At 39.2% G+C, this 24,639-nt stretch overlaps 1 protein-coding gene across 4 annotated transcripts in view; it reads left to right on the top strand.

Annotated features, from left to right (window-relative positions):
* SPSB4 (splA/ryanodine receptor domain and SOCS box containing 4) overlaps positions 1-24,639 on the top strand; it is a 169,372-nt gene that overhangs the window by 37,359 nt on the left and 107,374 nt on the right. For 2 of the 4 annotated variants that reach the window (XM_054836061.1, XM_054836059.1), the window contains exon 2: positions 601-680. The exons of the other annotated variants lie outside the window; for them this stretch is intronic. The gene's annotated coding sequence lies outside the window, so the exon portion shown is untranslated. The remainder of the gene's footprint in view (positions 1-600; positions 681-24,639) is intronic. 4 annotated transcript variants of the gene reach the window in all.

Raw genomic sequence — 24,639 nt, 5'->3', positions numbered from 1 at the left:
ATCTCAGTGGCACGGTGGGACATGTTCTTCTAAAGCAAAGCATCTGTGTGTGACTCCTCCAGGCCTTCATCAGTTTCTGGCTGCTCCGCTCCATTCTTAGCTGCTTCCGAAGCAGTGGCTGCCTGCCTGTGCTCGAGGGATCTCTTTGTAGAGGAGACAGTAGAGAACATAGTGCCTGGATCCAGTTATGCTCTATCAATCAAACATGTGAGAAGAGGTGGAGAATATGCGTGGTTTTGCTCACTCATGCATGAGGACAGCTCTTCTCATTCAGTCCCTCTTCTGTCCTCCTCACAGAGATGCATTCTTGTGTCCTGGATGGGGCATTTTACTGCTGGGCAGCCACAAAACCTGAGCCCCAGTAATGGAGCCTCATGTGAGCTGCACACCCTCCGTGACTGAATTGGAGAGAAGAGTCTTCAATAGTGCCTGAGTTGGTACACCTGAGACACTTTAGTATCTTTTCTCTCAGAAGTCACCTCACTTTCATTTCACTAATGTGTATGTACTAGAATGCATCATGCACTTGTGTAAGCACAATTTCTAATCCACGTGGGATACTTTATAATGGCTCCTTTTTTTTCAATTATTTCCTCCCAGGTACCTGCTGACTCTTTTCTAATACTGAAATTTGGCAAATTTTGAAGGCAAAAAGGAGTTTCTTCTGCCCGGAGTGTGAGGTAGGATGCTGACTGTTTCTAAGATGTATCAGTGTTGCAGCGTAAATCAGGGATGATCACAGCAGCCCTGAACTGGCTATGTAGGTACTGAATGGAGCCTAATTGCATTTGCACAGGTATTTGCTCTTCCTGCTCTAACAGGGTGTTTGTACGCTGTACTGTGGCTGCATAACCTGCTGTGAAAGGATGGCATACCCAGCACTTGTTCGCTGTGCTGGCTTCAGCTTTCTGAAAACCCATTTCTCTCTGGCCTCTTCCCCTTCTAGTCTCATCCTTTTCTAGCTGACAGCAGCACAGAGGGCTGCTGATGCCCAGAAACTAAGTTCGTTGGTATTTATCACAGTGGATTGACTTTTGCGCAGCTGTTTGAAGAATTCAGGATCATCTTTAATTATCCAAAGTACATTTACCTATGACTATTAAAGGTGACCAGTATAAATTATAGATAAATATGAAACCTTTCGCCAACTCAGGCCACCGTTGCAAATAGTGAGAAATCTGATCATTTTTATATATATATATATATATATACACACACACATATATATATATAAAGTAATATGTAAGCATTGCATTTTATGGACATCTGTGTATAGATATTTGCATGTGTACATTTGTAATTTAGCTTCTTTCTTATTGTAGAATTGCTAGAAAAAGAGTTGATTAGCTTTCTTTTAAAAAGAAAATGGATGAAGAAACCTCTAGAAAGTTGGAAAGATTTGTTTGGCTTTGCATTAGAATAAACATGTCAAGTTAAACATCCTAATCTAGGCAATTTAGTTCAGCTCTGACATTTTTGCCTTAGGCAGTGATTGGAAAATTGTGGTTTATGTCACAACCAACCAGCTAAACTGCCTAATTTTGATCTTGAAATTTCCATGATCAACATACTTTGCTTTGTTTTGTCCTTGAAATTGAAACATCTTTACTCTGCCTGTTTTTTAGCTAATTAGTATTTTCCACTCTTCCAAAATGCTTATACTTACCATGAAGTCATGAGGAATTGGCCCTTTTGTAAGGCAAATGTAGTTTACAGTGAACTCTTTGAGATAATTTTACAAATGCTGTAGGTTTTATTCATGGTTCCTCTTCTCAGTTGAAAAACTTTCCTGGTATTCTCTCACGTATTTTACTAGGCAGTCATAAACGTCTCGGAAAAACAGTATGCCATTCCTTCTGAGGCACCAGGCTTTTCACTGTGAAAGGATGAGAGACAACAGACATAAATTGAAACAAAACAGGTTCAGATTGGATATTTTTTTTTTTTAAAATATATGAGGACAGCGAGGCAGTGGAACAGGTTGCTTAGAGAGATTGTGCAGTCTCCGTCCTTTGAGAGTTTCAAGACCTGACTGTATAAGCCTTGAGCAACCTGACCTGACCTCATAGCTGACCCTGCTTTGTGTAGGAGTTTGGACTAGAGACTTCCTGAGGTTCCTCAGGTTTCTTCTGAAGTGATTATTGTGCCAAGTCACCCAATTACTCTGAAAAACATGCAGAACCAGCCTTTTTTATATGCAAGGAATATGTATGTATTTTAGGTATGAAAGACTTTGTCTGAAAATCAAAGTCTCTGAAAACAAAGCCGTGCCTGAGACGCTTCAGTAGAATGAGCAGTTAAAATTGTACTTATTTTAAAAATACATCTAACAGGCACTTTCTTCCATCTACTGCTGTCCATTCTTGGGAGCTTTTCTGCTTTTTCCTGCCTTAAAGACCAATTGTCTTCATCCTTTCTTGCTTACTTAATCAGATGTGGAAGCACCTGTCTCAGAACTGGTTGCTATTTGACAGCACATTACAACTTGAAGCTCCTTTTTCATTGTGTGACTATGTTAAATATATATTCTGGGATATGCCTGAGAAATTACATTTATGCATTGAAGCTGTTTCTATTTTTTCCTGTAAATGTCTGTAAAGGCCTGTTCAAGGTAAAAGAATGCAGAATTTCAAAAGAAGGGAGATTTGGCAGTTGTTTTTAGAGTATACTGCAACATTTATTGATGTAGGAGCTACTGAGGCATGCCTTTATATGTACTCTTAAAGAACGTCCTTTAGTCTCATTTAGGGTTAAACATGCTGAATGGGGATGGATTGCAGTGTGTACAGACCACTAATCCTGCGATACAATGGCTATATTGTACATATAACCGCTAAACAGTTTGGGGCTTCTGTTAGTGCGAACTGGTGGAAGGCAATAGCAAAAGTGCAACCAAGAATGATCTCATGTGTTGCGTGGTGGCCTGCGGGGCAGCACTGCTGCTGTCTTCGAGCAGCATTTTTCTCCCCTTGCTTTCTTATTTCTTCTCTCCTTCACCTGGTGCAGATCTGCTAACCTGCTGCTTCTGGCACGAGGGGATCTAGAACAAGAGAGAGGCAGCAGTGTCATGCTGCAGATACATATGGTGTGGGCACCAACACGAGGGAGTATGAAGTGGGGACCAAAAAAACGAGTCTCAATGTATGAAAGCTAACAAATTGCATACATTAATTGGGCTCTGGGCAGCCACCAAAACGTTAGAAGGAAAGGGGAACTGTTCCTGATAAAATGTCATACTACTCACATAGCTGCATGTAATCCCTTAGCATTATAAATGCAGATGGAGACAGTATTTCAAGTTTTTATAGTATGGACACATTTTAGTTTCTACACAGGCCAGCTGGTAGCAAACCATTACCCTGTTTGCCTCCGTTAGTCAGCTGTGCAACCAGTAAGGAAAGAATTCCCAAACTCTAAGAGAAAGATGAAAGATATAATTGCCTGATAGGATGATTACAGAACAGGAAGGGAAGCAAAGTGAAACAGAAGAAAGAGCATCTCTTTACCAGGAAGGATGTGGCCTTACTAGTGTAGAAAGGTTTATTTCTAACTCTCAAAGCTTAGCAGCTCATGGCTTGATTAGAAAAGAATCCTGCTCTATTCATGCAGACTTCGCTTCCCCCCTTAACTAGAGCTCTGTTCAGTCCTTTGTCTGTTGGTCTGATGACTTTCTCTTCCCCAAATTATTTTGCTTCTTAATGTAATTGCTGTATTACTTCTTTTTGAAGTCTGGCTTGTGATTTAAGTTGCACAAAGAAAGTTCAGAGAGATTTCACTGAGCTTTAAACTTCAACAAACAAGAAAAAAAGTATAGACATACCATTTCTTCCCTCATGATGTAATCAAGTGGCATAGAGTTTTAAATGAATTGATTCTTAGCTTCTTTTTAAAATTTCATTTAAAAAAAAAAAATCCAAACCCACCTATTTCCCATTTTGCTCTAGGACCTTTTGGAAAAGTGCAATAATGATGGTAAAACAGACTAAACTTTGTTTTGGCCCATTCCCATGTTGACCCTTTATTCTGGGCTAATTGATCAGCTCTCACAGCAGAGTAATTATTCCCAAATGAAAATTTACTTCTATTTTCCCAGAATAAAGTGCCTTTTCCCAGAACAAAGTGCTCACGTGAATGGCTGGGGTAGGGAGGCTGTCCCCTGATTGCTGAACTGTATTGGAACAGCGTATATAGGTCCTTCCTGTGTGCTGGTTCTGTAGCAGCCCCGAGTCCGTGCAGCTACAGCAGGTTACTAATGCTGCACGTAAAGAGCTCCAACCTGTGAGTTTAAAGAACCAGCTTTGGAGAAAGCAAGTATTCAAAGGTCTTGGAGCTCTATTGAAAACATTAACTGTAACATACCATAAATGAATTTAAAAGAATGCAATATCAAAAGTATGGAAAGGGAATGTATACATGGGACGAAACAGAGTTCAGATCCCTGTATTTTTTAAAAAAACACAAGTTATTACTCATATATGGCCATACTTGACATCTTTGCATCTTTGAGCTCGGATGGGATTGATTCTTACGATGCAAAGACACGAAGGCCTCACTAGTGTGGAATTGTACTAATAGAAATACAGAAAGCAGCTGAATCTAAACTGTCTTCCTGTGTCAGGAAGAATAGGTCCACTTCTTCAAAGTCACGTTGTTGCTCCTGTTTACCTGAGTGCGTCAGATCCTGTGCCTTCTGTTTAGTTGTAGCTTTCAGGCGTGAGAATCACTCTGTGCCTTCTGTTTCTCAGTTCTGAGCGCTTCTCTTGATTCTTTTCTTTCATGACCCTTCTTTTTTGCCTTTCTTACGCTAAAAGATTTATTTTTTTAAAGCCTTTAAATTAAAAGAACATACTTCATACAGAATTTTAAGGCCAGCTGAAAAGGTCTACAAAAGTCATATGACTACTACATGCCTCTGCCTTTCTTTATACATGATTACTGTTTGGCCTTTAGGGAAAGATCAGCCCTTCGAATCTGCATTTGCAAAGCACCTGTGGGGTCTTAATGTGTGGCTGGGACTCTTAAATAATACTAGCTCTAGGCTGCTTATACCAAGCATCTGCGCCTAGCGGGGGGATTGATGTACATACAGTGTTTGTGCTTTGACTGCCCGCGGGAGACCGTTTCTTGGGCTCACGTTTAACTTGTCAGTGGTGATCAGACGTCTTGTGGGATCTGAGCCGCACCTTCCATATTTCTGTCACTGCTGTGAACGTAACTACACAGAAGCGTGAAGAAAAAAAAAAATTCTTGTGGTGTTTGGTTTGTGGATGACTTGATGAAAGCTGATTAAAACACAACTGATGCTGAGTTTTTGTTGTAAACTTCTGTGAAGTGCCCACGATGTTATCTGGGAAACAGAATGCAACACTGAGTGTGCCTGAAAAAAAAAAAAAAAAAAGGAAATAAGCTATTAATCCTAGAAAACAGAGAGAAAAGGACACAAAATAGACACTTTTCTGTGCCGCTTCTTCAAAGTGATTCTTTATGCCATCTGATGTAATTTTGGCACTGGCTGAGGTGATGTTTCTAGCAAACCACTTCACTCTGTGTTTTGTTTTCTTCCTTTTCATCTCTGATTGACAGTCCCACCAAGAAATAACAATGAAAAATTCATGAGGTCAATCCCCAAGTGATTCAGAAAGGACTTTCATGGGATTAGACAGAGGCAGTTAAATTTCCTGGGGCACAAGTGTGTTTTGAGGAAAGGGATAAAAGTGTATTATTCTCTGGATAATCCCAGCTGAAATATAAAGGACCACTTTTGGTCAATAGTTAGAGAAAATGTCCCAAAACTATCTTTAATTGGTATAGCATAAAAACCCAGTATTAACAGAGATGAGAGAAATATTTTTGCTTTGGCTCCAGATAAGTGAACAATGTGTTATCTTTTACTTGCAATTGATTGTAACTTCTATTATTGGTTCACTGTAGTGAGAATGGTGACCCAGTAACTACAACTGAATGAGTCAGAGGAGCACAGAACTATTAATGGCGTGTTAAGGTGCATTCTTATTTTATGGCGTGACTGTTCTTGTATTTTCCTTCATTTTCTTCCTTTTTAGGGAAGGGGTTTTGTTTTATTTAGTTTTTAACTGCTGACAAGGAAGTATCAAAATGATGTATATGACTGACATGAATTTGTTTTTGTGATGTGAATTGCTAGGAGATAAAAAGCCCTTTGTTCCTATGTTGGAAAGCATGCAGAAGTATAGCTACAGAAACACTAAGCAGCATTCACTTCCTTCATATAGCCCACTGTTGTGTGCGGGGAATCAACCATAGGGCTTGAACCAGGAGAAGGTAAGCACACTTTAGGAAACCAAATACTCTTTTGTGGTGATCTGTTGGTACTTTTAGAGGGACTTTCTGAGGAGGGCAGAGGCAAGGGAAGTTCAACTCTTGTGATGACGCATACCCAGAGAAAAGCTAGTTCATGAGCTCTGGAAATAACCACCCAATATTTCTTACGATGCGTGGGAAAACTGGTCTGTTTTCAGCCTTGTAGGATACTGAGAGAACACCAGCACCAAACCACGTGGGCCCAAGGGGTCTGGCCAGTATCCTTGTGTGCAGCCCACAGGACAGGGGTGCTGGGTGTTGAATCCTCACTGTATCTTCTGGGTTTCACTTGGATTGTGGTGGTGAGCTGAGTTTTGGACAGGTCTTTCATGTCCTTTATGTGTCAGCAGTTATGGCATGGGACTTGCCTCAATCTTGGCTTACTTTATCCTGCATGCATCCTAAGCTGCCCATTTTCTTTGTTTCTCTGGTTGGTGGTAACTTTATGGCTGCAGTATCACCTTCTGTTGGGGTAAGAGGAAGAGAAATTACATAGTCTGCCTCATCTTGATGGAAACAACATGCTTGGTGCTTACCAGTTTGATTGCTGTTGGTCAGGTCATCAGCACATGCCGCTGTTCTGACTCCTGTTGTTTCTTCTGGTGCTGGAAACACACAGATGTTTCCGCTCGTGCTTCATTCAGACCAATCAACGTCCCTGTTGCAGATATTTACGTTAATGTTTGTTGCTCATTCATGCTATGCCCTGCTTTCTGTGATAAAATTACCATTTACCTCTCAGATGCAGTCACTGGAAGCTGGCAAATTATTGCTTAAGAGTGATTTAGTTGGAGTGTTAGCTTAAGAATGCATTTACCTCTTTGGGCGTGATCTGCAAAATAAACAAATAAAATTTTATTTGTTATTAGTATTGGTAGCTTTGGAGAAACTTTTTTCAAACTCTGGTGTACAGTGATTTTGGCAACTGCTGCCTTGTAGTCTCTTTGCCCCGTGAGCAGTAAGCTGCCAATGGGAGAAATGCTAGGAGAGTGAAGGAGCATTGGTAACTGTGAAGAATCGCTTCACTGCTGACTAGTTCTTTTTCATCTTCCTGCCTTCATTTATCTCAGCGTAATATTTCATTTTTTACAGTGTGGATGAGAGCTTTTTAAACAGGAGATTGAATTTGGTTCTTCAGAATCATTGTGCTTGGATAGTTCGTTACCATGATAGCAGTAAACCCTTCACAAACTGCTTTGCCCAAAGGAAAAACGTAACATTTATATGGAGAATTCATATGGAAAATTGGTATTTAAAAAAAAAAAAATCTGTCGTTTTTATGACAGTTGTTTAAAGTAATTTTGGGCAGTCTAGACATGTTGTGGCAAAGTAATTACCTGAAGGTTAGTGCTTTCTTTGTGTTTTACTTCTGTGTATGTATACATTTAGGTATGTGCTTGTTATGGCTGAAGTAGGTTTTGTGTTTTGGTTTTATTAAAGAAACAATGTGTCCCTCTAAAAAAAAAAAAAAAATTATGCTCCCTTCTTCTGATATCTTGGCAGTGCACGTTCTCTATCCATCTACTTCTCACTGAGAATTGTCCCTGCTCTGCAGTGTGGCTATTTTGGTTCTGCTGAGATTGCCTTATTCCAGTGAATGATTATAAATAACACAGAACAAGTTTGCAGCGTTTTACTTGTTTTGGGGAAATTTTTGGGTTATAGTGAAAGAAAAAGTTACAAAGTAACTTCCCTGTTACCACTCATGTGAAGCTTAGTTTCCACTATTGCTTAGTTTAATTAGATCTACAGATAATGTATAAAAAAAGATATTTTTTTTTTCTGATTAGCTCATGATTCCTTAGTGCTCTCAGAATCTTTGAGTCGCCTGTTACTGTTTTACCCAAACTCATTTTCTGCCTTTCAGCTTGTGCTTCAGCTCATTCATTACAGGGAAGAGCTGAATACATTTACCTTTAAACCAAGAGGAAGCTGAGCACTTTGATACTTCGAGCATTAACTCAGGTATTTCACAGAAAGCCTCTGGAGAGGTGTTGGAAGGGCTCTGAGTCTGCGAGGTTCCTCAGTTGGGTGGTCTGCAAAACAGCCCACCTAGAGCCTGGGTGAGGTAGGAAAGGAAAGAATGCAATTACAGCCTAATTAGAAATCCAGATTCTCTTCTGCAAAATGTGACGTTTCCTTTTCTACTGCAGAAGTGAAACAGACCTTTCAAGCACTTGAAAACAAACTCACCAGCAAAGAAATGACATAGTCCAAAATAGCCAGTAACCACTGGTTAGATTTTCTGCTCAATTCACATCTGCAATCTCCAACCACTCGCCTGTTGGCAGCTCTGATGGGAAAATAGAGCCCAGTCATGAAGAATCTCTCCCACAAAACCTCTTTGAGATGGGTGTGTTCCAAGCAAAAGGTTCTTTTTCCCCTTTCTCCTCTCCCCACCCCTCAAATAAGCATATTCTGACTAAAAGACAGGTTTTTGGAATACCCCTAACACCTATAGCTAAAGCCTGCTGAGTACTTTTTTTGCTGGTTTTGCTACACTACTGAGGAGTGAAATAGCATCCTCTGAGCAACATGGGAACTGGCCTTTCTAGAGGAAAGAAAGTCACTTATGAATGTGATTAATGACGAATCCATGCTGTGATACTGACTTGGTACTTGCTTTGGGTGCTGGCTAAGGAATTTATTAGTGGGTAAAAACAGTTGCAGAAAGATCAGTTTACTAAATGGGTCTAGCAGATGTTTTTCTTCAAATTTATTACACGTTTTAGAATTGTAGGAAAGCATCTCTCTTCAAATGTGTCATTAAATTCCTAGTGGAAATATTTGTCAGATGTTCACAGTCAGATTTCATACTCGATTTAATGCCTACATAAATGTTAACTAAATTTTATTGATTATCTATGTTAATTATACAATCAATAACCTTTTAAAATGTCAGTTCCCCAACTGCACAGTTCTTGGATCATTTAGAAGCTATATTGTTGTCCCATTAACTTGAAAATTTTTCTCTTGACTTAGTCATCTCTCTTGAATTTAACCAAGGAAAGCAGAAAACAGCAGTGTCGCATGGAGGTGGGTGAATCATGAGCACCAAGCAATATTTGACCTTGGGGTACCTTTCCTTCCCTTGCTATGTCTACTTCACTGTCAAGAGATGAATTCTCTGTTAGAACCAAGTTGCGGATAATGAATTTCCAGAGCAGAGAATGACTCAATACTTTGCAATGGCTGATATAGGAAAGAGCAAAACAAATGAGAAAGATCTGCTGTAAGGCCCAGTCTCTCACATCTGAGTCAGCTACGTCTGGCTTGGGCTTCTATTTCAGTATCCTTTCAAAGCATCTGTTCCTCTGCTGAGCACCATCCAGCTGGGGTTGTTTACAGTAATGCAAGCAGATTTTGTGAGCTGGGCCCTCTTAACTAAGCGGAGATGAGGAAAGGTTGCAGACTAAACTGGAACAGAGGTGCAACTTAGGCGTGTTTCCTTCCCAGAAGGTTTTGCAAGAGAAGTGTGGATGAAATTAAGTTAAAACATTTTTTACATGAACACGGGTATTTTGTCACTATGTCCATGATTGGTATACTTCGTATTGGTAACTGACTGTTTTGGAAAAAAAAAAAAGAATAATTGAACAGCTTGAAATATTTTAAGGTGGTTAATGCACAAAGATGAGGATGTCGTTTGAATGGTGCTGGGGCAGGTTGGGAACAGAGTGGGCAGCAGTCCTGAGCAATAGTAGAATCATGGGAAACAGGCTGTACAGGATTTGCGAGGTCATCTCATTTACTTCCTTGCCCCAGGGCAGGATTAATTTAATATAAAATGTTTATTTACATGGCCAGGCAGCATTTCAGTTTGCCGGGAGTACTGAACTAGCTGGTGAATATAGCCTGTAGGAATGGAGGAACTCTGCTCAGAGTACTAGTCTGGGATTTGATACCTGCAAACCTCATTCTGTGATCTGTCAAATACTTTTGGTCATTCTTTTTCTATTGTGCTGCATGCAGCACTATAAAAGGACTGAGCACCTCTTAGGTTCACACAGATCAATGGGGCTGCACAAAGGTACTAGGTTTTGTTCTCTGAAACGTAGCCTCAGTGGCACAGTGTGTGACTTACTAAGCTCTGCTGATGTGACTGTGCTGCTTTGTTTTCCATGTTACTTGTGTAACGAGTAAGTGTCTTTTTACTGTTCTTTATTACATGATACATGTATGTATGTATGCTCTGTGCAACTTAGGTCAGCTCATACATACAGGCACCTACTTGTTCATCTTGTAGGTACTTACAGCCCACAGATGCCTACATGTGATATATATCACAGAATCATAGAATGGTTTGGGTTGGAAGGGACCTCAGATATCATCTAGTTCTGCATGTCTCTGCCTACTTGAACATATATATTTACCACAGCATTTGTCCCTGTTCTGCTGGATTTTTGTGGTTTATCCCAATAGGTGTCCATCTGTGAAATAAAAACAGCTTTCTCCTGTCTCACTGTGGTGGTGGTGAGGTACGTGGTGACGGGGAGTGCAAAATGCCAACAGCAGACGTAAGTTCAGAAAATCTATACCGGTGTAAGAAGTGTCTTGGGTCACTTGTCCCTTTGCTTCTATGAAGTTATTCCCAATTTATATCAACATGATAGAATAATCAAGTCTCAAGTGAAAAAAAAAAACCCACACCCAACAAACAAGCAAATCTAGCATGGTTGAAAGGAGAGTCTTGAAAATTAAAGTTGTGTACATACACAAACTCAGACACAGTTAAATCCCAGGCATAGTAATACAAATTATGCACAATGGCAGTGTCCCGTTTCACGGATGGTGGTGTTACTTCTCAATCCCATCGCTGGGTTTACGTTTTGAAATCTCTCCGTCAGCTTTGAGGAGCGTTTGATCTTTGTTTTTTTCAATGTGTGACACTGTTCCTAAGGCTATCGCCAGAAATGCATAAAGGCATCTGCTCATCCTAACACATCTGAGGCGGCGTGGTGCCCTGCTAGTTAGCACCTCTTAACAAGGACAATGCTCATTTGCATTTCTAAGGATAAATGTGAAGAGCTGTGTTTGAGTTTTGGGTGGTTTGGTTTCTTTTGAATTCTCTGCACATACTAGCCTGGTTTAGCTGCTTTATGTTGCTTTTTCAGCAAAGAAACTAAACCAATATTGAACTATCGACTGGGGTACTTAAACTACTAAGTACCTTTGACTCCTTTTATTGAGGTCTGCTCAGTTTGACCTGAATCTGAGGCTCTTCTCCACTAATTCAAGTTACTTTTAATGAAGACATTTTACTTCTCCTATATTCACTTCTTTTAGCTTCTTGCTGTTAAAGTCTGTTTATATATGTGCTATGTCAGGCCCTATAAAAAGCTCCTTTTAGAGAGTTTCAGAGATGGCAGTGCAATATGAAACTGTTACCTATAGTATGGCTTAATCGCGTTTTCCCCTTTTCTTCTTAATCAGCTGTTACGGGTTCTGCCACACGGTCAGCTTAGTGTCACCATTCGTCTAGAAATCTGCCTGCCGTGTTCTTTATCCTCTCTTCCTAAATCAGGGTAAGCTAATGGCAGAGCTTCTCTTCTATTTCATATTTATGTAATGGTTGTCCTTTAGAGGTCTTTCATTTTCCAGCATTGTTGTCTATCTTAAAAACAAACAGAAAAACCCCACCAGTGTTGGTGATGGCCCATTAAGCAATATGGACACCAGTAAATTCAGCATATGCCAGCAGTTTGCTGCAGTTATTCCTCATTCTAATTATATCAGAGCTGGCCAGCCCAGTCAATACATTGTAGAAACCCTTCCTGTTACTCACTAGTGCTGAATCTTCTCTCAAGCTGAATTTAGCTAGGTTCTTGTCTTCTCTCCTTTCATCCTTTTTAAACAGGCAGCACAAGGTACATTAGTAAATGGCGCGCTTTACCACTTCCACTGCTAATGAGCACAGGGCAGTCGGTGGGTGCCCTAAAAGCTCAGTGGTGGGTTGATTGATTTCCATCCCTTGGAAAGAGACTATATTTTGTGCTAAGGGAGGCATCTCATTCTGACAAATTCCTGTCAGAACAGTGCGGCTCATGCAAGAGACACGTTCTCAGCTTGGTATAGACTGGTATTGGCAGTAATATTAGCAGGTTCATTTGCAGTAGCTTTGATGCTGTTCCTGTGTACAGCTCCCTCTGAGAGAACAGATTTTGCAGTGGACAGACAAGGATTATGTGTTGCAGCAGTAATTAATGTGGTCCTCTGGGTTTTAAGAAAATAACCATGGACGACAGGTATTGTTTTATAGGTATTTGGTTTGTTTTTTTTTACAGAAGTCATTACTTATGAGCAACGCATTTAGATATTCTTTAATATGCCTCCAGTCCCAAAACCAAACCAAACCAAACCCGAAAACCAACCCACAACAACAACAAAACACCACCAAAAAGCAACAATCAAACAAATATAGAGTTTCAAGATATTTTGAAAGCCTACAAAAGGTGAGAAAGGTGGATGGTGGTGGGGTTTTTTTGTTTGGTTTTGTTTATTTATTTATTTTTTCAATCTGTCTAAATACTGGGATGATAGTAGCACTTTAATTTTTTTAACTATACACGTAGCAAATCTTGAAACTTGAAATCAAAGACAGAATTCCCACCGATTTTGCTAGTTCCATTACATTCTAGGAGTTAAGTTAACCAGAGTAAGGTAGGGAAATCTATAGAAAGCACCGTGCAAATCCTAGCTCCCAGCGTATCTAAGCAAGGTGTAAAATACTAAACCTGATTATTTTTTTTTCATTGATGAATGAGTCTTCAAGACTAGCTTATAATAGGCAAAAGTTTCCTTTTTTCTATGCTCATAATATCTGTATTTCTTATATTGGCACAATCCTGACAGTTTCTTCACTTCAGTTATTTCCCCTTAACTCAGTATTAGGAATTCATATCTCATTTGTTTGCTTGCAAGCCTCAAGAATTTACATACTTTCCTGGAAAACAAACAAACAAAAAAGCTCCAGGCTAATAAGAGTTTGTGGACCTTAACTTTAAATAAAAAACAGATGATAGAAAATAAAGGTAAAATAAAAAGGCCAGCTTTTCTGGCTGTTTCTCTATAAGATCTCATGCAATTTGTGGCCTGACTCATCATCTTTGAACACTTGGATTTGGTGGTACTGCATCATCCAGAACTTGTCAGCAAATCAAAAGATGACAGGTAAGAAAAACAAACAAACAAAACCTCAGAAACTGTTCATTTAATTTCCATTCCATGTTTAAATTTTATAATTCACTTTTGTAGTGGTGAAGAAAGTGGTTAGGAAACTTTTGAGACCATAGTGGGTCTTGGTGAAAACAGTACTGGTCTCTCTTTCTAATAGACATTAATCCCAAAAAAGGCTAAAACCAATGCGAGCAGTGTTCTTGCTCCATTTACAACATTTATTATCAGAGTGTGTATTGCCACTCCATGGAAATCCTCCAGCAATACTGAGATTAGTAAAGAGTTTAAGAAAAGACGAGCTCTGTGTTAGCAGTAGAAATTCTACTGATAGCAAATATTTTGAAAATTTAAATGGCGCAGATAAAAAAAATTATTAAATGTTTTCATGTGCTACTCTTTTTCATGTATAGTTTTTCCTGTACAACTTCTGACATTCTTTCACTTTTTTTTTAAAAGGAGAGCAAATAGAGACTTTTCCCCCTGCCCCTGGATTTCTACCCTAAACATCTTAATGTGCAGTTTAGTATACGTTAAGCCACACTCGCTACCCTTTGTGTGAACTTTCACTGGACTCAATCAGGATGAACAATTAAATTCTGTAAACTACAGATTAATTCTTATTGATTGCTCTAGTTTGAGAGCCCCTAGGGATTTAAAGTGTTATCACACAGACAGTTATGTCTATGTATATCTTCACCTTCTCTGAGAAGTCATTTTGTCCTGTGGCTGGAAACAACGGTGATGCTCCTCACCAGCTGCGGCAGTGGCCCCTGTGGCTTCATTTTATCTATCTATATATTTTATCTATATATTTAGCAGAGTGTAGGTTCCGCTGTCTGAACTGGCAAAGGGGGCAGGGGAGGAAAGGGTTAAGAAAAGAGCTTTAGCCAGGCCACACGCAGGCTGTAGGCATTCACACCTCCCTGCTAGTCTGATCCAGATAGTGGAGAGACAGGGAGAGGTGTCAGCCTCCTGCCAGGATTAGACCACAAAATCCTCCCACGCTCTTGTTGACAGGCTTCAAAGGTGGCTGAGACGCCCAAGCCAAGAAAACACAGAGGAGAGACAACCTGCAGACCTAGACAGACTGGGCAAGTTGGAGGAAATTTAAGAAGCTACGGCTAGGTTTATTTAGATTAAGACTTGTGGAGCAGAATAAGGTGTTTTGGGTGTACTGAGGCAGAGCTTGTTTATTTCTTTATTACGGTGCTTTCAATGGTTCTACTATTGCAAGGTGATAAAGTCGCAAAAATGTAGCCATCTGCATTAAAGCAAATCATCTTAATTGCTCATCCCTTTTTCAGCATGATACACCTGCAGATTGCCGCTAGTGGTGGCTGCAGTATGAGCAGTTAGCAAATTGCCTGTCCATATGCTGTTATCTTTGGCGGCGTGCTGGTCACTGAAGGAATGCTACCATGCACTGCTCATGTGTCATAGGAAAATATATGTGTTTAATGGAAGGTTTTCAGAGTTACAGATTTTTATCTTAATAATATGTAAGGAGATTTTGAATCCCTCACAGGGTTTGCAACTGTTACTTCCCAGAAAGTTTTATTTGCAGTTCTAGTCATGACATATATAAACCAAGGAAAGAAAATAAAGAAATAGGTGAAGGGAAGGTAGGAATTCTTAAAGTAAGGGAAAAATTGTCTTTTTTGGTGTACAAACTCTTTATTTTGTTTTATTGCTAGTCATTTTTATAGTGAGCAGTTTTATAAGAAGCTCATCAGTGACATGTTGTGCTGCAGGAATTGAGATGCTCCAGATGTTAGTGAGTAATGAAACACAGTGCAGCCCTGCAGCTGAAATCTTACTGGCTGGGTAAAAACCTGAGCTGTAAATAGCTGTGTATGTTCAGGTGCTTTTTCTGGACTGGCCAGGTGGATGGTTTGGTTATTAACACCAGCCTAGAGATCAGATAGGATATGTCACATAGCTTGTTCCTTCTTTATAACACTTTTCTCCATCAAACAAAGTAGTGTCTGTAGTGGTGAATAATGACTTCCAAATTAATCTCACTTGTTTGTCCAGATAATTATCTGAAAAAAAGGGCCAGCACTTCAGTAATTTTTCTGTTGCTAAAGCAGAGCATGGACTGGTTCCAGCTGCACCCCCTGGTTTACTCAGCATTGGGCTGCAGAATTTTCTGTGCAGAAGGAACTCAAAGGAAACAATGCTTTTTTTTTTTTCTTTTTCTAACACCTGTCTTAAAAGCTTTTTATGCTTAGGAACCACATTAATTGGAAATAAACACTAGGGACAAATCTAAGATTGTTTTCAATAATACTTTTGCAGGCATTGAGAATAAATACAAATTCTCCCTGAAAGAGTTTTAAATCTTCATTTTAAATTACTTGGGAAATCTAATTGCTGTAAATGCATAATTGCAGTTGGCTGTGCAATCTGCAACTGATTGACAGTGCATTTAAAGGGACTCTAAAACCGGTAATGGCCACATGCACTTCTTTACACATGTAAAAGAGGTATATAATTATGAACAGTTAGTGCTGTCACTGGGTTTCTTGCTTTCTGAGAGGACTTGAGAATAAATTTTATGGTAAACATGTGACGTTACTATGAATTTTTCCGGTAATTGTTAACAGGAAATACTACAAAATCAAATAATGTTTGAAATATTGAAACTACTAATGTGTACGACCTTCAGTACAAATTTCTATACTCCTAGTGTTTGTACTTAGGTGGTACGCATGTTCTCAGTTTCCTTCTTAATTCCTTTATCTTCATGGGTTGATTGATTGTGTGTCAGATGATGAGTTATGTCATCAGAAACTGATGCTTATGCAGGTTTCTTTCAGAGAAATCCTACAGAAATTGTTGGGTTTTTTTAATGAAATCAAATTATAATTATAACAGGGTTGACATTTAGTAGGCATGTCTTATGAATTTAGAATAAGTGTTGTTCTCTCCTAGAAATTTTAAACTTTTCTGATGAAAATGCATTCATGTAACAGAATCCTATCACATCCTATGGGATAGTTTTGAAGTAAAGCATAAAAACTACTCTGTTTTTATTATACTAACTTTTATTAAGTTTTGATAGCCTACAACCCTCCAGGGTTTTCTACTGAAAAATTAAGGAAAATTCAAAATTAACCATGCATGTGATTGATGATCTGCTTGTCTTTTGAATTCAATTTAGTATCCAATGTCTTTCTTGCCTTTTAGTGCGAGTAGCAGTACAAGACCATGTTGCTTCAGCCTTAATTTTAACTAATGTTAACAGAGAGGAAGGATTCTGTAAATATTTATGCACTTGAGTCCCACTGGAAATTAATTTGTGTAGAATTACTCAGGTAATGTTAGTGTATGAAAAAATCAATGGAAGAGGAAAACAAAGTAACTCCAGTCAGTGGTTTGGGTTTTTTTGTTTTTTGGTTGTTTTTTTTTTCCCACAGCACATGATGAACTTACAAATTGTGGGTATATAGTTACATGACATCATTTATTTATTTAAATGTATTTACATCATGTAAATCTTTGTTTTTATGCTATGGAGTTTTTAATTTGTTTAATCAAATGTTGAAAGTTTAGGCTCAGTTCAACTCAGTTCAGCTGAAGGTGATGAAAGTTGTGGGTGTTACAAAGCTCTTCCTTAATGGCCTCTGTTTTTTATATGAAGTAGATATCTTTAAATTATTTAAGAATTCCATTTAAAATGTTTCTTTAAAAAATTGGGAATGATATACTGTGGCACTGGTTGTCTAATCTGGGATGCTATTGATTGTACCCTGATGCTGACAGAACTGTTTTTCTTCCCTTTGTGGCTTTTTCACCTTCAGAACTTACACAAGGTGACTCTGATATCTACAGCCATGTTCAGTGATATGTAAAATGGATGAATTAAAAATCTCCAAGCAGAGTCGTAAGTTATAATTAAAAAGAAATGGTTTTTTTCATCCAAAGTTTGTAGATATTTATAGGTAGTCAAACACATAGAAATTAAGTTCTCTGAGGTTTGCAATTCAAAAGTCTGCCTGTGCCATGGTTCAGAGTCCACAAAGTAGGTTCTTTTATTATTAAGATAGAAAATTAATATAAAAAAATTAAATCACATTTTGCTAGGTCGCGGTCAAACCCAATTTTCCCCTGGGTCCCTCTTCTTCCTTTGTCCAAAATAGCAACCTTAAACTGGTCCCTAATTTTACAGCAGGACCTTGCGATTCATGTTACTCACCACCATCCTAATGTGAATAATCCCATGAATTTTCTTGTGTTTAAAGAATAAGCAAGGAAGTAAGCAAATGTTCAAACTTCTTCTTAGCCTGGGAGCAGTTAGAGATACTGTTCCCTGAAAACTCCTCATTTGGATTTCTTAATATGTCAAAAGTGAGAAGAGTTACTTTTCGCATTCCCGTGTAGCTGCACGTTCTTTATTTCCATGATACCATGCGGCTCCTGTGACGCATCCTTGCGGCCCAGCATGGAAACGGGAGCTGCTGCCATCGCTGTCGCTGCAGGTAACCAGCCCTGCTGCCCTGTTTGAGAACTTTGTTACGCCACCAGTTTAGCCGTGTGCTCAGACCGTCTTATTAACTGCCAACTGCCTTTCAAGGCACTAGCTCATTCTAAAGATTTTTTTTTTTTTTTATCTGTCTTATATTTTACAGGAACTTTCAACTCACAGAAATGCGAGGTATGGCATAATACGGAGTGTACATAACTAACCCTGCCCCGACTTCTAATGTTTATTTTGAGGCTTATGCCAATTACTGTATGACATAAATATATGCACTGTTATTAGTACAAACTGAAAATCCCTTATCTAGTAATACTTTTGTGCTAGGAATTGGTCCAAATTTTAAAACTACAAGCAAGTGGAAGTAGTAAACAAAAAAATCCAAACCCCTACAGCCATCTGCTTAGGATACTATATTTGAAATCTATGTAATAGGAACCACCGGTATTTGCTTTTCAGATTAAAATGCCATTGTAACTCAGGGAATAAATTAGTGAACTGGTGAATTGTGGCTTTTTTATCTTTCTTTTTACCCATTATTCTCAAGCAGATTGTGGAGAACTTTTTATTTATTTTGGGTTGTTTGTTATTCACAGGTTATTTCAGCAAATCATTGGAGTCCTTTGCTGTGAAAATTTGCTGTTCATTTGGGATTCTGTTCCACAATATGTTTCATATGTATAGGGTCATCTTTAGTTTGATGCTCCATCCTAGTTTTAGTCGGGATGGAGTTAATTTTCTTCCTAGTAGCTGGTATAGTGCTGTGTTTTGGATTTGGTATGAAAATAATGTTGATAATACGCTAATGTTTTAGTTGTTGCTAAGCAATGTTACAATTAAGTCAAGGACTTTTCAGCTTCCCAGGCCCTGCCAGCGGGGAGGCACGAGCCTTCCGCAGGGCGTGTGCAAGAAGCTGGGAGGGGGCATGGCCAGGATAGCCGACCCCAACTGGCCAAAGGGATATTCCATACCATGTGATGTCATGCTCCATATATAACTGGGGGGAGTTGGCCAGGGAGTGCTGTGGCTTGGGAACTAGCTTGGCATCTGTCAGAGGGTGGTGAGTAATTGTGCTGTGCATCACTTGTAATCACTTTTATTATTATTATCATTATTGTTATCATTATTATTATTCCTTTTCTGTCCTATTAAACAGTTTTTATCTCAACCCATGAGTTTTACCTTTTCCTGATTCTCTCCCACATCCCACTGATGGGGGGAGTTAGCGAGCGGCTGTGCAGCTGTTTTAGCTGCCTGCTGGGTTAAACCACAACATGCTCTTAGGTGGAAACTTAGGAAGAGTCATATAGTGAAGTGAGAGTAGAAACAGAAATTAACCTCTCAAAACTGTCAGAACCGAGGTATATTTTAATGTATGTTATGGTACCTTATAAACCTATATATACACCTATATATAGTTCTTGAAAGAACTGTAGTTCACGTAGCCTGTACAAAATCAGAGACAGAAGTTAGAGCAAAGGAAATGATACAATAAATTTTCCTATGTATTACTTTCATTCACTTATAGTCTGAACTACTTTGGAATCATAGGTTATTTTTAAGCTGCAGAAATAAATTATGCAAATGAAAATGCAGAAGTCTTGTCACACAACTTTTTTTTCTGATAATTTTCTATTTAGAAATAGCAAGGGAAACTTTGGCACCGATTTTACCCAGCATGTTAGCGGAGAGTGGGGCAGTTGGTACTACAGGTGTTGTAACATAATGCTCCTTATTTCATAGTTACTGCTGCATATTTGGGAATTTGGAGGGGGGTGAGAGAGTTTGTACAGCTTGATGGAGCCTTAATAAGCATTACAATCTATGTTTTGTACCACACTTCTAATCAATAGAGTTCTTTTTTTCTATAGCAAATGGGGCAGATGATCAATGGTCTTTACGTCCTTCAGGAATATGTATTTTATGTTTTGATTTGCATTCTGCTTGCATGAAGCAGAGGAGTTTCTTTCATTCACTTTTTAGATAGAAAAATATGATTTAAATACTGTGTTGTTTTTTTCCTTCTTTGCAGGAGGTAGATTAAGATGTAGCTTGCTTTTTTTGTTAAGGTTTTCGCCAACTTATTGCCACCATTTTCAAAAGCCATCAGAATTCCTGAGGAATAAAAAAGTGACCTCTCTTTAGTGCTTAGATGAAGTCTCTTAAATTAGCAGAGGCATTATAATCCACGCACTAGTGATGGTAGGAAAACACCAGTGTTACACTGCATTAGGACTTGGCATAGGGCTTATTGGTTACACGTGAAACATCAAATGAAAAAAAAAAGGATTACGTGAGTCTTGCAGTGACTTCAATGTCTCACTGCTTTGAAACTATTTTTAGACTTTTCCATCCTATACTCGGAGATTGGCTGATATAGAGCATTTTACTGACAGCATGTTTTTGGTGTGTAGGTGGCTGTGTAACTTGCTCTTAATTGTACTCTGATTATGCTCTGCAGGGCTGGCATGCTATTTGTTTTACTGCCTGAGCTGTCATAGAGCTAAACCCCATGTTTGCCTTTCTGAACTAACCAGTGGTAAGATATCCTTTGCTTGGTATCTTCTCTTGCGTAGTTACTCTAGGTTTCACGCTCTTATCTGGGGTGTAAACTGGTGGCAGAGTTTGCATGCGAACTATGAAAATGTTTACATTTCTGAGGGTTGAAAAAAAAACTGGTTAATGCCTTTGCAAAGAGTCCTACGCTTTCTAAACATTTGAGAAATCAGGATTGTCAGCACCCGCACAGATGTTAAATAACGTGTATGATTCACCGGAAGATCCCTACCGGAGGCAAAGCAGAAATTCAGTTGTTCAGCTGGTCTTTTGCTCTGCCTTTCAGACTTACCTGTTTGGACAAAGCAGCCACTGAATCCTTCATCTCTGATACTCGCACTTGCTTACAGATATGAAATTTATTTCCTTAAGATGAAACTTCATGGTAATGTTTTAGAATATTATCTTGTTATATAGAGGCTTAGTGGCCAGTACTTAACAGCTGGTACTACTACTTACTAGTATTTAATCTTACAGTCTTAGTGTATGTGTGCTGGTTTTTATAGTGTGGATATTTAATACATGACCACAAATAACATTTATGAAACGTGTTTACTGTGGCGAGTAGCTTCTCTGGAGAGTAACAAACAGTCACTAATTTTCCATTCCACATAGACCTGCAGTAGCATCAGGTTATAAGAAATACCTTTGGAGTAAAAGTGATCCTCTTTCTATATCTGTCTTGATATTATGGAAATGAGCTTACTCAGGGCTTGCTTTGCATTAAAAAACCCAAAACCTTCGGTCTGCTAGAAATGCCCGTTATTTGCACAGACTATTGATTTAAAGTCTCTCAGCAGAATAACGTGGAAAGACTCTTGAGGAAACACAAATACCTGCTTGTGACAAGTTCACAAAGTCATGATGGTGAAACATTTGCCAATGGTATCTGCAGATGCTTCCCTCCCCTGCAGGTTGTTGCCATCACCAGGTGTGGCTAAATACCGTGATACTTGTTTGTTTTCTCCTCTTTCAGTGTTGATACGGTATCAGTCCCACGTGCGAGAGGTATCTGTCAGCAGCAAGTGGCACACAGAGGCCTCGCTTACTTCTTGAGGAAACTAGGTTGCCAGGTCTAACCAACTTGTGACTTTTATTTGATATGTCAGTTGTACATGTTATATTCTCAAAAACTCTTGTGTGATTATGTGTTCTTGAGCGGAGGGTTAAATGAAGATTAGGGAGAACATCAAAGCGGCAGTTAAAATGAAGAAAGATGAGTTAAAGCCAAATCATTAGAGATCCCTTTGAAGTGTTTACAGATTGAGGCCTGTCTCTTTTAAGTGGGATACTTATCTGCCTTTCAATATTTAAATAATAAGACATGACAGGCAGTGCTTTTCTGAAGGATTATTGTATGCCTATGCTGTGTTGTAAGGCATCAGGCCAAAGGCAAGTGACTTCAGTTACGGAAAAACTGTGGTAATCCTTTAAATTCACTGCTGGAGTATCTTTCTGCCAATGTTAAGCAGACATTTCAAAGGTGAGAAGACCACACAGTAATGCACTTTCAGATGAGCGTTGTAGATGATAATGTGACACTGGCATTGGCTAGAGTTGGGTTTGAATGTGATGTTTATGTTTTCAGATAGATAACAGATCTTCCTGTAAGATGTTTTAATGACATTTTACAAGAAACAAATTTATTATCCCTTGATCAAATTGAAATGCTGCTTATTCCTGCTACCTGTGCTAATTCATTTTGGCCTGCCAATCTTAACACAATTGTTAGAATAAGCACTGCAGAGGAGACCTGGTGGGCTGTAACCATGTATATGTTAATGCAAACAAAGGAGAACCGAGTCTGAGAGTGCTCTTCTGCAGAGCAAGTCACAGCTGGCTTGTGCGTGCATCTAGTCAGAAAACTGCTAGCATTTCCACTAATAATTCTACATATCCATAGCCATACCCAGAATTATTATATTTATAGTGTGAAATAAAAAATAGTTTTTTGGTTTGGTCTCTGCACAAAGTGCTTTTTCCTCAGAGAACCTGCAGTACAAAAGTTCATGGAATCATAGAATAATTTATGTTGGAAGGAACTTCTGCAGGTCATCTGGTCTAGCCTCCGAAGCTGAAATATAACAAGAGAGACAAACAGGAGGCAGGGATGGAATAATCGCTGTCAATACAGAAAGTGTGCAATTCTCATCCAGGTCCGAACAGGCCTGTGAGCGGTGGATGCACTCCTCTCTGTATTAACGAGCAGCGGTGAGTTGTGACAAGTCCTTTGAGGGACAGCTGGGTCGGTAGGTGCACTGATAACCGAATGGCACTGATGGAGAACGGGAGGGAAAGGTAAGCCTGTTTCTGCTTTCAACTGTAAAAAGAACTATTCACCATTTTATAGAATTAAATTTACATTTTATTGAAAGGTTTCTGTGCTTGGCTTTAAAAGCAAGATATATAGGTACTGGGTTGAGATATACAGTTCTGTCAAGTAATGACATTTATTGGGAAAAAATAATCATAATAATGGCTTTGCATAATTGCAACTACATTTCATGTAAACGTGGTACCCTAGACAAATACCTTGTGTGCAGCCTTATTACAGTGTGTATATTCATCCTTTCCCTTGAGAGCTGTTGCCTGTAATTTCTACTGAGTCACCTCAGAGACTGTTGTAGATGGGGGTGTATTAATGGCTGGTAGTAGCTGGTCTGTCAGTAGGAGACTGGCATTAGACAGGATGTTACCGTAATCTGAGGCGAGGGGAACACGTTTCAAAAATAGTGACTGTAAAGTAAAGCTTCCTCTGTTTGAAAGACATATGCCTATGGTGGGTACGAATCCATCTTGGCTGCTTGTCAGCAGAAACTTGATTTCACAAGAATCTCCTTTCCTAAGGATTAAAAACTCTTTTTTCCGGATGATGTGAAGACTGGGACCTGACAACTGAGACGTTGCTAAGCAGCTGGCATGCTCACTTGGTTCCAGAAGTCTTTTTCAAGAGGATGAATACTACAAAATGATTACCTGTAGGTCTTCAGGACTCATTGTTTAGTTCCAGGGCTGCTTTTTTTATGGAAGGAAAATATTCCTTTTTATCATCATGCCATTAGAGCTACAGATCATTCATCTGCATTGATAATGATAGGAGTCTCAAACATTTATTAAGGTTGTCATTGCTGGAACTGAAGGTGTCTAACCGTAGTGCTTTTAGTATGATGAAGACTGGCTACCCCCTTCCATGCTGCATGGCTGCCATTGTCTACAAAGGTACCTCTTATTGGCAGGGCTTGTTGAAGCAGCCTACTAAGTTCTGAGAAGCTGAATATTTTCCTTGCTTGACATTTTATTCTTAGATAAAGAAAAAGAAAAACTCAAAAAGCGGTTACACAGCCACATGACTAGCAAATTTCTATTAAATCCAATATGTATCTCTGATAATGGCAGAGCTCTCTAGGAAACAGCGGTTCCTGGTTTCCCAAACTGCCCAGCCCAGTCAGAGCAGCAGCCCCTGCCATCTAACGCGGAAGCTGCAGCGTGGGGGCACAGGGTGAGCCGGTGGTGCTGAAGCAGGACCAGTGGTCCCAGTCCCGCCCCGGGAATCTCTCCCTAGGGATGTGTCGCTCTGCCTGCACGTGTGGAAGCCGTTACACAGCGTGTGTGTGCGCTTCCGCTTGTGCCGGAGCTCTGAGCCTGGGCAGCTGTAGCCGTGGCAGCCTGAGTGTTTTTCCTTTTTGGGGGATATTTCAGTTTTGCTTAGAAGTGATATTTTTCAGTTTAGCAAATACTCTTTTCTGAAGGGTTCAAGTTAAATTCCAAACAAAATTGCTGTATCATAGTGAAATCCCCTGTGGCTTATGCTGGCATAACAGCTGCGCAACTGGCAAATACATTGCTCTGTGCAGAAGGTCATTGTTCGGTAATGTGCACGTGACACACAATTTTCAAGTTAATGCAGTTTTCTACTTGCAGAAATTAAAGGTGCAATATTTAGCAGCATACCTGCTAAGAAATACAACCTTAGAAGATTGCTTTTTAATGATTTTTTTTTTTTAAATTCAAAGATGTATTTGGAGCACAAGTTAAACAAAATGATAACTTTATAACATACCTTTGGAAACTATCCCCAGGCACAAATT

Source organism: Grus americana, chromosome 9 (assembly GCF_028858705.1).
Source record: "Grus americana isolate bGruAme1 chromosome 9, bGruAme1.mat, whole genome shotgun sequence".
NCBI classification, from domain to species: domain Eukaryota; kingdom Metazoa; phylum Chordata; class Aves; order Gruiformes; family Gruidae; genus Grus; species Grus americana.
Note: the sequence above shows the minus strand (reverse complement) of the source record. Positions and strands in the feature narration are given on the sequence as shown.